General features: G+C 42.5%; 1 protein-coding gene across 8 annotated transcripts in view; it reads right to left on the bottom strand.

Moving 5' to 3' along the window:
• Positions 1–14,694, bottom strand: part of Dennd1a (DENN domain containing 1A) — a 500,745-nt gene that overhangs the window by 137,182 nt on the left and 348,869 nt on the right. The gene's annotated exons all lie outside the window — the stretch shown is intronic.

Raw genomic sequence — 14,694 nt, 5'->3', positions numbered from 1 at the left:
GTCATTTGCTGGGCTACATCCAAGTCAGAAGGGGCAGGAACAAGCATACAGGGGTCAGCCACTCCACTTCTATGAGGTGAGGGGAAACAATACAGTCTCCATCTGAAAGTAACTGGACATCTATCATATCAGCCATGTGCACCTGTGTGCATGTGCGTGTATGTTGTACACAAGCATATAGTCCTCTGCTCTGCTTCCCTTTCTGGGACCACAGACTCAAAGGCCACAGTACTGAAGGGTCCCGAGGAGTGATGCAGGCCCTTGGACCCTTGACCTCTAGGAAGGTTCTGCCATAAATTTTCAACTTGAGATAGAAGTATGAAAAAACATGCTTTACTAAAATGTTTAAAAAAATATTACCTACTCCCAACCCCCCAAATAATAAAAACCCTGTCCTTCTTGAGGACTAGGGTGACATTTCCATCCTTTGAAATGGTGCCTGCCACTGTCACTCTTCTTTTGGCTCCTCAAAGGCCTTGGGCCACCTGTGCTGCGGATTATTCCTCACTTAACCTTCCCTGGCCTTTCCCTTTCATTCAGGAGGTGTTTAATTACCTTGGATTCACAAGCTGCACTTCAGGTGAGCCTCTCCTAATGGCCTCATTACCATCTTACACAAAGAAGGAGTCGCTGATGGTAACTGAGCAAACACAAGTGAGCTCCTTCCTGTCAGCCCCCGCTGGTCTGACGCTAGCCAAGTGGTCCCAGGCTCCTGACACCCCGTGAGCACCTAGGCCAAGACTTCTGAAGACCTTGCTCATCCCACACCATGGAGAAGCTTTTGTCTTGACCTGCCAGTGCTTCAAACTTTGAAACTGCAAGTCTATGTGTATCTAATGGCTCAGAATTGCATTCTGTCTCTTAAATAAAAGCAAAGGAAGAAAATGGAAGGCTTAAATAACCCGCCATCATACATCTAAAGCTGAACTTGCCCTGAGTGCTCCTGGGGTGCTGGTCATATCACTACATAGGGGCTTGTCAGGGGTAATTTGGGGTGGTATAAGTGTCAGTGAGGATGGCTTCCTCCTTTAATCAGTTGTCACAGGAGGAAGACTGAAAACAAAGGGCACAAGACTGCACTCAACAGTTCCTCTCTGCAGTAGCCTTCCTCCTCTGTGATCCACCTTGGGTACTGCAGCACCATCAAGCCAGTTCCTAGGCCCCAGGCCAGACTCTGCCTCTTCATCCCTGCTCACAGCTACTCTGACATCTCATCAGCACCACCCTGAATCTGCCCTCATCTTTCAGTGCACACGACCTTGGCCCTGGGAGGTGCAGCTCAATTCATTATCTGGGTGGGCTGTCTGCTTTTACCTCTTCTCAATGCCACCTACTAACTGCTGTCCTGGTAATCTTGTAAATAACCAAATATAACAACTTTATCCTGGGGCAAATCCTCTGGCACCTGGGCCCTTCCCATTACCACCTTTGGAATAGCTGGGCTGCTTAGTCCAGGTTGGCCTGGCTGTCCTGCATGACATTATACTAACTGATATGAAATCACTTCGTGCACTCCAGAGCATGCTCACAGACTTGATTTTTTGTTTGTGCTTGTCTTGCTGTGGACATCCACTCACTCTTAAACGACTGTCTGCTTCTGTATCACCAGGGTCCATGAAGTGACCACAGCCTCATGATACAGTGCTGTATAGTTAGGAATGGCAGAATTCTGAACCATCATAAAAGGATGTTCCCCAAACACTGTCAAATAGGAGTAGATGGGACTCAAATTGCAAAACAGTGTGTATAGCATGAATCATTTACTAACTCATGTAATATATATGTATGCAGTAAAAGCCAGAAGTGTCATGCACCAACCATTAGCTATGTAAGGATACTTTGTTTTATAAATTTGATTGTTTTGATTATCCCTTATTAAAAGGCATGTTATTTTCATTATAAAGAAGTAGAGTGAGGTATTTTTCTTTAATAGTCAAATTAGCCACTGCCTTGGGGTAAGGGAAAGAAGGTATCCAGATGTTCCCCCATCTGTGATACCTTTTTTGACCATTAAGCTAGGCCTGTGGACCATGTGGGTGGTTCTGCCATGAGCTGCGGTCTACCATGTCTCTTGTGAGTCCTAGAGCCCTCAAGTAAACTGAAAGTGAACAAGCTTGGAAAGGCTTTTTACAATTGCATGAGCTAGGACCACATTCCTCAGGATTGGGAGCTGATCTCAGCTGGAAAGGACCCTGAGTTGGGGGGGGGGTAAGGGGTAGGAAACAGAACTGATACCCATCCATTGAATGAGATTTAGCTCAGCAGCAAGGCAAACAAGTGGCTGCATACTGAGTGAGTGGGAGGGAACACGGACAGCAGTTAGTCACTGTTGGTAGAGCCACACAGGTGGCATTGCCCTCCTTCAGCCTACTTCTGTATTGTGCCTCTGTGCTGACTTGTCAGCATCTCTCTCTCTCTCTCTCTCTCTCTCTCTCTCTCTCTCTCTCTCTCTCTCTCTCACAGACTCCTCAGGCTGTAGCACAGGGGTGCAATCTGCACAGCTGAGGCCTGGGATTGGTGACCTGGCTTCCTGCTTTCTTCACCTGTTGAACTTCAGGTCCTTTACATCCTATTACTAATATTCTTTATTGAAACCTATAGCCAAATCCACAATAATCAATTTTTTAGAGCCTTCAAACTTCTGTGAGGCACCATATCAAGCTTTGTTCATCGTTCTTGGGGCTCACTAGCCTCTTCTTTGCTAATAACCAAGGCTGAAGATGTGCTGGGTTGGAGCTATACCATGAATGAATGAGGCAGAGCTCCTGGGTCTTTTAATCCAGTTCCCAGCAACCAGTAGAAATGAGCTCACTACTGATTTAAAAGGGAGTTCTACATTGTATATGTATGTATGTATGCATGTATATGAGTGTGTGTGTGTGTGTATATATACACACACACACACACATATATATATATATATATATATATATATACACATATATATATAAAGTGTCTCTCTATGTAGTTCTGTCTGTCCTGAAACTAACTATGTAGAGCAGGTAGCCCTCAAATTCTCAGAGATCTGCCCTTGCTCCTCTCACCCCCACTCCAATGCTGGAATTAAAGACATGTACTATCACAACCAACTTCCTTTAGCTCTTTATATAATAGCAGATTACATATCTTTATCCTATGAATGAGGTGGATAAATGTTACAACACCCAGCAGCACTCAACAACAACAACAACCAATCACTTGGTTGCAACTTGTGGCTTGTGGGTAGGAGAGTTATATGCCATATCCAAGATATTTCTAACCACCTTTTGCTACCAGTGCTGACACCTTACGATATTTCAAGCATTTTGGTATTGCTCTGAGGAGTCCCAACAAGGCCTAGACCTATGTCATTCAGATAAGGTTCTGCCACCTCCATGGTTACTCACTGATCTCTAGTCCTATTTGGAGTGTTCTCACCTACCATTACCCTCTTAACTCACAGTTTAGAACAGCTTAACTGAACTTTATACACTGATGGGAATGATCTACCTCTTGCCTGGTGCTATGCAAAAGCAGATTGCTCAGAGCACTCGAAATGTGGCTGGTATGACTGAGAAACTGAAGGCTGTATTTTACTTTATTCAATTTGAATTTAAATGGCCATCTGTGACTAGCAGATACCATATTGGATGACACAGGGCCCTGTTCAGTGCTATATCTTCATTCTGATACCTCAGGCTAGACTAAGGTTCTACTGCCATGGATCAACTATACTCTCTCCACCACCACATGGCCATGAGTAATGACGATTTGACAACAGCAATTCAGGTCTATGTTCTAATACTATCCAGTAGCACCAAGGTCCCCTGCAGGATGGGCACATCACCTAAATAGAAACATAGTTCTCAAGCCTGGCTCAAGCCAGTCTGTGCAGAAGCCCTGTAATTACTGGGTGTGTGAATTGTGGAGTTCAGTATTTGCTATTTTGACAAATTAAATTTAAGAAGGGACAGAGAGTCATATTTTCCTCCAAGCAAAGTGGTTGTCTTGCATTTTTGAATAAACTAGACATTAGACTTTGTTCCAAAATCCCTGGGGCATGGCTGGGTTCAGAGGGCAAAGTGACTGTTTTCTTCTCTGCAGAGATGTGAAAATACTAGCTCACTTTGTCCTCTTGCCACTAGCAGTAAAAAATAGTCTAGTCTATGTATTTATTGGTGAATGCACTTACTAAGATCAGAGACAAATGCTGGGTGTCTCTCTTTATTGTTCTGCACCCCCTTTTTGGTGTGCATATGTGAGGGTGTCTTCACTGATCACTTTCTACTCATGGATTTGGTTAGTCTTTCTAGCTGGCTTGCTTTGGGGATCCCATCTCCACCACCTGCACCGTGAGGTTACAGGTGGGCCACCAAGCCCTCGTGGATTTTATGTGGATCTTCTGGGATACAAACTCTGGTCCCTGTATTTGTGAAGCAAACACTGTAATCTGCTGAACCATCTCCCTAACCCATACACCTTATTTTTGAACAGTTTTTTACTGAACTTGTTTGGCTAGACTGGATGGCCGCTAAGTCTCAGGGATCCTCCAGTCTCTGCCTCACCAGCTCTGGAACTCCTGTGTGCTGTTGTTTCTGGATTCTTTTAAGTGGTTGCTGGGCATCTCAGCTCAGGCCCTCAGATGTACGTGGCAAATATGTCACTACTGAGCCATCTCCTCAGCTCCCAGTTCATCTCTATGCCTTTGTCAGCTCTTGTCTCAAAATTGAAACAAAAAGTCTTGGTATGTAAGGGTAATCTCACAGCACACTCTTCCCAATGATAACTTTTGAAAGAATTATGGATCATCAAGAGAAAGAAACAGGAACACCCTACTAGTTAGTGGATGACAGGGCAAGTGTTTCTATGCCCAGCATTGGATGAAGCCTTCAGAAACACTGGGTGAGGTAGGCACTGTTATCCCCACTATACAGATGAGGAAACTGAGACTCAGACCCCATCTAGTAGATGGTCCAGTGGTAGCAGAAACCAGAGTCAAGGCTGGGTCTGTTCTACCTCACAACCTGTGCTAGCCAGTTAACTTTCACTGCTGACAGGGTTTCTTAGGACAGCAAATTACACTTGCCCATGACACTGGCTTACTTTCTCCCAACCTAATATATCTCCATTACTGCTTCTGCTCATTCCCTGCTTTTCTATTTCTTTCTTGAGAACATGGTTGGACCTTGACCTCAGTTGAGTTTAATTGCTTCTTCTGCATCCCATTTTTTCCCACAAAAATCTTGGTTCTCTGTGGGGGAGTGTAGGGCTGTGCTAGTTATGCAGAGCTCTGTGCTGGTGCAGGTGATGACCCTGGGGATCCTGATCTCTTTTCCCTCCTTCTCTCTTGACAACTCATCGGCTACATGTAAGTCAGAAAGTTAGAGGCAATGTCCTAATTCTAACCAGGCTTTTGCCAGACAAAAGGATCAATTTTCATTATGTGAATGCTTACTCTACTGTGCCATAATGGTTCTGGTTAGCATCCCATGAAAAACCTTCAAATACTTAGAATGCTATTCTTGGAGTAAAAAGTATAATTTAAAAACAAAACCAAAAGAGTCCTACTTTCACTAGCTACCAAAGAAGGTTCAGAAAGGGTCTATCATACCCTCACACACTCCAGCCCCTCGCCGCTGAAAGGCGCATCCACACAGTGGCTGAGGTGCTCATACTTTCCTACCCTCCAGTAAAATCCACCTGCTCCAACCCCCCCCCCTCTTATTTTTTTGGTCTAGAGTAAGTAAAATTGTCTTTGCTTTTTCTATAAAACAATTCAGCTTTAACACCACACACACACACACACACACACACACACACACACACACACACGCTGCAGCTAGAAAATCCTAACAACTATAGATTACAGGATCTGAGCTCAAAGTGACATATATTTATACTAGTAGGTGGCCATTCAATAAAAAGATTATTTCTAACCAAATATGTATAAGCATATACATGCTTTGGGGAGAATCTTTTCAACGCAGGGCTCTCCCTAAAATTCCTGGCAGTTCAGGATTAAAGGTCAGATTTAAACCATCACCATGCGTCACAATGCAATCTGTGCAGTGCTGCGTAATGAAATGGTTCAGTAAAGGTTCTCATGGAAATTCTTTTAATTAGGTCCAAGGCTTTTCAGTTGTCAACATGAATAAACCAAGAAGCATTCGCTTGCAAACAGAACACACAAAATAAAAATGTAAGTTACCTTTGAAAAAAGCAGAAGTGCTTTCAAAAGGAAAGTTAGACATTTTAAAAAACAAAAAACCATAACCTCTATCACTTTCTAAAACCATTCAACAACAGCCAGCCTAGGAAACAAAAGTAAGGGGTTCATGGATGTCTCCTGATCCAGGATACGACTGCAGAGCCCTAAGGAAAAGTGCTTAGAGGAAGGCTCAAGATAACCATGACTAAAAATGTTTGTTGAAAGACTGATGAGTTTCTTCAAAAGTAAAAATCTGTCTTACGAGTTCACTGTAATGACTTCTATATATAAGCATTTCTCTGGCAGACCAGTGAATGTGCCAGGCAATACCTGCAAAACTAAGTGACTAAAAGCATGCCTCAATTCACTGCTGCCCTCATGGTCTGAGGCCAAGGGGACCCCTGTGTTGCAGGAGCATCCTTAAGACATGTTTTTCAATCCTGTGTTGAGTTGACAAACTAAACCACACACATCTGGGAATTTCTATCATCAGCTCACTGTAGATTCTAGGACTCAAAATGTAGAAAATAGTACCATGAGAACATGATGGCTTGCTTTGAGAAACCGGGGTACACTTACACTGAGCTCTGAGAAAAAAAGGAAAATTAATTTCAATTGCAACCATGGGTTCTGGTTTAGATGGACACAAAGATGTTCAGAAATGTCATTGGCCCTGAGACTTGGTGTAGAATGGATAGTGAAAATGAACAATGTTAGTGTTCATTTTCAAACAAACAAAACTGTAAATCAGTGCCTTCAAGTTAGGCACAGGTGCATATCTTAGTTCCAGAACTTAGGAGGCTGAGGCAGGAGAATCATTTTAATTTAAGAGTTAGCAAGCAACTTGGGTAACAGCAAGTTTAAGGCCAGCTTGTACTATACAGATGTCTCAGAACAAACCAACCAAAAAAAAAATGCCTTGAATGAACAACCAAAAAATGTATGTTTAGTAAATCTGTTAGAGTCTACTGATAAACTTACTCTGTTGTTTAGACAGATTTGAGTTCAAATTCTGCCATGGCAGCTAGTTATTATCTAGATGCCTATAAATGGGCACTTAACCTCTTCTTTTTCTTTTTAAATAACAAGGTGATAAAGTACTTTCACTTTTTTCTTCAATTTTTTATTAGATATTTTCTTCATTTACATTTCAAATGTTATCCTGAAAGTCCCCTATACCCTCCCTACTTTCACTTTTTTTTTTGATAGAATGATTACACAGATCAAATGTCAAGACTTTCAAAGCCTCTAGCACAGTGGCAGGCACACATTAGGTGCCTAATAGATGGTGGCTTTCTTCTACATTAGCCCAACTCTATAGCATGAAAGTCATAGGTTCACAATAAACATTTTCTAGGGCATCAATTACTGGGAATTTCTGTCACTCATTATGCTGGGCTTAGTGGATTTATTTAGTGACCTGAACTTGGTGTGTATTTGGGAGTTAATGAAGTGCTTGGTGTTTATCAAGATAAAAGAGTAGTCTGTCTCAGCAACAAGACTGGGCTGAAGAGATATAGATTTACATGCTTAGGGAGGCAGCCAGGCCGGATCCATGGTGGATCACATGAGTATATCCACACAGAGTGAGATATCTCCCAAGGGGATCTGGGCATCTCCACCTCCTCAGGGGAGGGGAAAAAAAAAACAGGAAGCAGGGTTGGGGGTGGGAAGTGTGTATAATAGATGTGTTTCACAGTGTCCCTGCTGTGATGAACAACTTGATCCACTTACAGTTCCAAACACATGATGCATAAAAGAGCTGACAGAAATTCAATTCTTGCAAAGAAAAGCATCTGCTCTCTAGTGGGAACGGCCAAATATTAAGCAGTTTTAAGGCAGGGCAAAGACCTGGAGGAGCACACTTCATTATCTAGATAGCGTGAGCAAGAAAATGCAGAGGATTACAAACCAAGCAGAGGAACCCACATTCCAAGCATTAATTACCCAGAGTAAAATGATTCAAGTTAAATCTTTGTTACAACAAATATTAAACCCAGCTGTGTTTATGTCGCAGTTGTGAAAAAGGAGGAAAAAAAAGAAATCCATGTACAATATCTGTGAGCTCTGCCAGTTAATTGAATTCGCTGGCAGCACTTCCTCCACGGCGAGCCAAACATCCTCAAAGATAAAATGTAGCTTTAAACAGACCTGGGGAAAACGGAATCAAGAAATTTCAACCAATAAAACACAACTCTTTACTGGTATAAAAGTGAAGTAAAATTCAGTAATGAAAGGAAGGAAGTCTCTTAAACATTTACTGCGTTCCAAAGCTCAGCGTTGTGGTTTACTGCTGAGGGCTCTTCTGATGTCCCACAGTGCTCCTGCCCCAGCATCTTTAATGAAGCCCCATAAAGTCCTCAATTGTTGACAAATCATACACACACACTCTGGCCAAGGTGCACTGGATCATGATGCTCCTTTGCTTCCTGCATGGAATGTACACTGGTAGTGAGCAGCCCAGTGCAAAATGAAGACAATTCCTTAAGAGCAGACAGAGTGACACAATTCATGCAAACTGTCCCCCAACCTCAAGCCATGTATTGGTAGATGTGAGACAGAGGGAAGGAAGCTCTGGCCAGATTTTGGGAAACTGAGAAACAGTGAAAAGCAGATCCCTTAGTTTGTGGTACACCATAGCACAGAACTCAGCATGTCACTGGATTCTTAGTTCACTTCCCATTGCCCCACTTAAAGTCAAATTTGTGCTTCTGATCACACTTCTCTGGTCCTTCTATATCTTAGTCCTTCCCACATGTCTCCTCTGGTTGTACCAGACTGTGATGCCCTTCCCAAGCTCATCATGCTCATAGACAGCGCCAGCACTCAGCCATACCTTCTTCGGGCAGGGCGGTGACTGCTGCTTCTGATTTGGTTTTAGGTCCCTGTATCCCCAGCACACTGAGCACACACCCAAAAGTCTTTGAACAAATAAAGGATAAAAAAAAATGTTCATTTCTAAATTAGCCACAGATCTACCTACTGGAGATGCTTTGACTGAAATGCCTGGACTCCCATGGACAGAGGCAAAGCTGCTGGTATAAAATAAAGGTGGTCACAAGAGACAAGATACCCTAAAGAGCTACATGTGGCACTTTAACTCCACACAGAGAAAGATGGGACATCATCATAGGACTGTGAATCAGGGTGTGCTACTTCTGTGCTGGAGTATTATGGATAGTATGAGGGTGGGTTGCAACCAGAGATGAAGGGACCATCTTGCTATCCACTAGCTCATCTACCCAACCAGCCTGCGACATCATGGGGAAGAGTTGTGTCTTAACTGTAAAACCCGGACCAGTAAATACCCCCAAATCACTCACTGGTCCATTCGACAAATGCAAACACACCTAAAGGATCGGAACTGGAGGAGGATTCACTCCTGCAACATAGCATGCTGTTGCTGTGCATGGTTACTATCACCTACAGAACACGGGAGCTCTCAGGACATCTCCAGGGGCTGGGGGAATCTTGGCTTCTGGAAGAGCATGGCATTAAGAGACTCTGGTTAGGGTTTGAGATGAACATGAAGCCTGTAAGCTGACTTTAGATCAGTAAGAATGGAATACTCTTGCTGTATTTCTCCTGTCAAGTTCACAGCCAGGGAACAATGCATATTGTAAGGGAAACAGTATATGCAAGTTACATAGACACTAGCAGAGTAGGCAGCAGCAGCAGCAGCAGGGGCAGCCCCCTCCCTTTCTATATAAGGGCAGAAAAGCTAACAGAGACAAGATTATCAACTCACAAGTAAATGTAAATGGTCTGGGCAGTCACAGAAATCAAGAGCCATCCTGTTCCAAACTTACCTGTTGCCTAAGTTCATAAATCACAAGAAATCAGCTGGCCCCAAAGCTTAATACTGAAATCTGCTCTAAATTAGTTTCTAAGGCCTCTTCTTTTTAACTTCATTAAATCAAAACTTAAGGTAAGAGAATGCATGTATTTGGATGGACAGTCTAATGAGTTTTGACATTCTATGCATCTCACCAAGGTCAAGGGTCAGGTCACCCCTTTACCCCACCAGGTAGCTGGTGAGCTATCCAGGCTGCCTCCTCTAGGCCCACTCTCTCTATAATGTTCATGAATGAAATCATATCTATCTTCTTGACTCTGGTTTCTCTTCACTCACTGTAGTTCATTTAGACAGTCTCATATTGTTTTGTGAGTACAGAGTTTGTTAAGGTGTGGCTTAATAATAAAGAACTATAGGCTACAATAGTTGATCTACATAGGCCGGCATTCACTGTTGCCAGTTCCTGTGTGCCATGAGCAGCACTCACACTCATTGAAAAGCCTGCTGGATGCTTGCTTTTCCTTCTCTCAGATAAACAGGAAGGAGTGGAGCTGCCTGGCATTGTGGTAGGCCTGTGTAAACTTCCTAGAAAACCAACTGCTTTTATTAAGTGGCTAGGCCATTTCCAACCCCCCCCCCCCCCCCCCCCCCCCCGCCGGTGAGCTGTGGTAAGAGCTGTGGTAAGGGCAAGTTGCTCTCTATCTCAGATACTTCTGGTGTCAGGCCTAAGGAGATGGCTCAGTGGTTAAGAGCACTGGCTCTTCTTGGAGAGGACCTATGTTTGATTTCTAGCATCCACATGGTGGCTCACACCTGTGTGTAACTTCAGTGCTAGGGATTCAGCACCCTCTTCTGGCCTTTTAAGACACTACATGCATGTGGTGCATAGACATACATGTAGGTAAAATTCCCACACAAATTAAAACAAATAAACTTTAAAATGATTAAAAAAGAAACTTGTGTTGGAGTTCCTGCTCAGGTGTAAAAGTAACCTAAGACTCAGGAGCCCAGGAATCACATAGCTCTGAGCGGATGCCTCTTCAACAGAGCAGTTGCTGCCCCAAGGGAGGCTATCCCTGGCTGAGCTGGAGTGCTACAGGGTAAGGACTCTAGCTTTGTTGCTCTTCTTCCTCTTCTTCAGTGTTGCAGTTCCCATGGGGAGGGGATCCCCAGCTGAGCTAGGTGTTCAGGCGCCTCAGCCCCACTCTTCTTTGTTTCTTGGCTTCTTGAGATGAGAGAGTCACACGGGGCAGAAAATCTCATAAAAGAGATTTATTGGGAGGGAATGAATCCAGGATTGGCTGCTTCTGCTTCCCGGTGAAAACAGCGGGGAACTGAACAGTAGGCAAGACTTATATAGGATTTCTTAGGGGGTGGAGCTTTGTACAGTAGAGATTTCCAGGATGAAAATTGGTGGGATTTCAAGTCTTGAGTTTGTGAGCTCAGGGATTGGTGAACATGAAGTTCAGGGACTGGTGGATTTCTGTGGGAAGCACAGAGATTGGTGGGTTTTCCTGTTCAGACTTTTGATTTGAGATTAGCATAATCTGGAAAGACTTCTACTGAGGAGGAGCCAGAGATGACCTTGGTGATAGCTGGATATGATCTTTGTGACAGAGAGGATGGAAACTCGTGTTATTGTTGTAACTGTTAAAGAAGTCTGGGGGAGGGGCCTATCTGCTGGAGCTTCTTAGGTGGAGGCCTGTCCTGCCGTGAAAGTTTAAAAAGTTTACAAAGGGAGTCCACCAGATGGTGTAAATAAATAGCCAACAACTTGTGGTGTCAGTTCTTAAAAAAATTTAAAGTCAGCCTATTGGGGTGTGATATACATGTTACAACTTACCACTTTCAGCAAATAGTTCTATGATTTGTGTGTGTGTGAGTGCGTGTGCACACACATGTTGTTCCTCAGAAGTCTACTATATATTTTTGCTGCTGGGGGCGTGTATGTGTATGTGCGCACTCGCACACACTTAATGAGACAGAGTCTCACTGAGTACCTCAGCTGGCCTGGAATTCACAGAGATCAGCCTACACCTGGACTATCTTGCTTTCTGAGACAGAATCTCTCTGGGACCTGGAACTTGCTAATCAAGCTATGCTGGCTGGGCAGTAAGCCTCCAGAGACCTCCCTCTATACCTCTCCATTGCTGGGATTACAAGTATGAGCTGCTACATCCATCTGGCTTTAAAGGGGGTTCTAGGGACTGGATTCAGGTTCTGATGCTTGAGTGGCAAGTTCTTTACTAAGATAGCCCCCCGCCCCCGCTCCTACACAGTTTTTAAAGAAGCAAATACATGTTCACCATGACAATCAAGATACAGAACAACTCCATTCCCTTCATATTTCCTTTGGGCAAAAAAGTCCTGGAAATATACTCATCTGATATCTACCTCTAGTTGTGACTGTATCAGAATGTCTTCCTAGATCCTTTCACAATCATAAAATACTGGTGATATCTATTTTGTTGGGTAAGAATCAGTAGTTTCTTTTTCTTTTCTTTTCTTTTCTTTTCTTTTTTGATGGGTAGTATCCCATTTTATGACCATGAACTTGGCTATGTGCTTGTCTGATAAAGGACATGTAGATCTTTTTTAAAAATTGGGAGAAAAAATGGGGTAATTATAAATAAAGCTGCTGAAAATATTCATGTGTGTGTACATAAGTTTTTATTTTCTTCAATAGATACCTAGTACTACTAGGTTTAGTCATATAGCAAATGTATGCATAAGATGTAGGATTGTAAGTTTTTACTTTACCATACCAATAGGTTTATAGTGGCCCACAGTTGTGGTATTCATTTTTACTCTCCACCTAATGATGCTACACATCTTTTTATGTGCCTGTTGGCTAAGTGAACATCACTGTGGTGTTCTTCTTGGGTCTTTTGTACACCTTAATTATTAAGAGTTTCATATTATTGAGCCTTAGTGTTTCTTTACATATTTTGGATAGCACCTTTTTCTTTCTTTAAAATCTTAAATTACATTTATGCATTTTGTATCTGTGCTGTGGCAGAGGGATTGCACACGTGTCACATTGTGTGTGGAGGTTAGAGGACAGCTTGCAGGAATCAGTTTTCTTCTTCTACCATGTGGGTCTCTGAACAAACCCAGCTAGGGCTTGGCAGCAATCACTTTTATCTATTGAGCAAACTTTCCTGCCCCAAAGCCTTTTTCTTTATAGACAGAATTTTGAGAATGTTTTCTATGCCTGTAGTTTGTCTGTTTTGTTAAGTGCCCATGTTTGTAGGAGGTAAGCATTTGCCATCCTGAGGTCTACTTCACAACTTTTCCCTTTATGATGCATGTCTCTGGTGACCTAGCTGAGAGATCTTTGCCTACCGCATATTCATGAAGATTCTCTCATGTTTTCTTCTACTTGTTTTGTAGTTTCATCCATGTTTCCACACTTAATCTGTTTTGAGCTAATATTTGCAAGAAGTAGAAGTCAAGGTTACTTTTCTCCATGATATACAGTTGTTTTAGCTCATTTATTTTGGGGATAGCAAACCCAAACAAGACCAAACCTGTACTTACAAATGTGCAGGTTTATTTCTGCTCTCTTCCTTTGAGTCTATGAGCTTGTGTCCATCTCCTCTGTCTTGGTTACTGTCACTGTGCCATAGGTCTTGCAGGCAGGTAATACAGAACTGTGCCTTTAGCTTTCCCTTTCTACATTGTCGTCCCTGCTCTAGTTCTTTAGCATATTCACATATACATTTTAGAACTAGCTTGTCAAGCTTCCCCCAAAAAAGCCATCTGGAATTTGGGCTGGGATTATATTGAATCTATAGATCAATTTAGGCAAATTAACATCTTAAAAATATTGAGTAAGAAATATTGAGTCTTCCAATGCAAAACATGGAATATCTCTCCATTTATTTAGGTCTTTCAAATTTTTTTCCTCAAATGTTTTATAGCTTGCAGCACACAAATCTTACACTTTTTTTTTTTTTGTTAAATGTATTTTGTTTTGTATGCTATTTTAAATGGCACTGGAAAAAAATCTCATTTTCAATTGCTCATTTCAAGTATATAGGAATATATTTCAATTTTGTACATTGACATTTTCCTGTATCCTTGCTAAATCCAGTTTTGAAACTCTTAAAGATTTTCCATATACAGGATCATGTTTTGTGAGTGGTGACAGTTTTACTTACTTCTTTGTGTATAAGTGTAGGCCAACTGTTGATCTCCAATGAATGTCTTCCTCACTTCGGGTTTTACTTCTTTTTTTAAAAACTTTTAATATTTCTTATTACATATTTTCCTCAATTACATTTCCAATGCTATCCCAAAAGTCCCCCATAGCGCCCCCCACTTCCCTACCCACCCATTCCCATTCTTTTGGCCCTGGCATTCCCCTATATTGGGGCATATAAAGTTTGCAAGTCCAATGGGCCTCTCTTTCCAGTGATGGCCGACTAGGCCATCTTTCGATACATATGCAGCTAGAGACAAGAGCTCCGGGGTACTGGTTAGTTCATCATGTTGTTCCAACTATAGGGTTGCAGATCCCTTTAGCTCCTTGGGTACTTTCTCTAGCTTCTCCATTGGGAGCCCTGTGATACATCCAATAGCTGACTGTGAGCATCCACTCCTGTGTTTGCTAGGCCCCGGCATTGTCTCATAAGAGACAGCTATATTTGGGTCCTTTCAGAAAAATCTTGCTAGTGTAGGCAATGGTGTCAGCGTTTAGAAGCTGATT

This window comes from Mus caroli, unplaced genomic scaffold (genome assembly GCF_978045245.1).
Source record: "Mus caroli unplaced genomic scaffold, Mus_caroli_1 scaffold_2, whole genome shotgun sequence".
In the NCBI taxonomy this organism is placed as follows: domain Eukaryota; kingdom Metazoa; phylum Chordata; class Mammalia; order Rodentia; family Muridae; genus Mus; species Mus caroli.
Note: the sequence above shows the minus strand (reverse complement) of the source record. Positions and strands in the feature narration are given on the sequence as shown.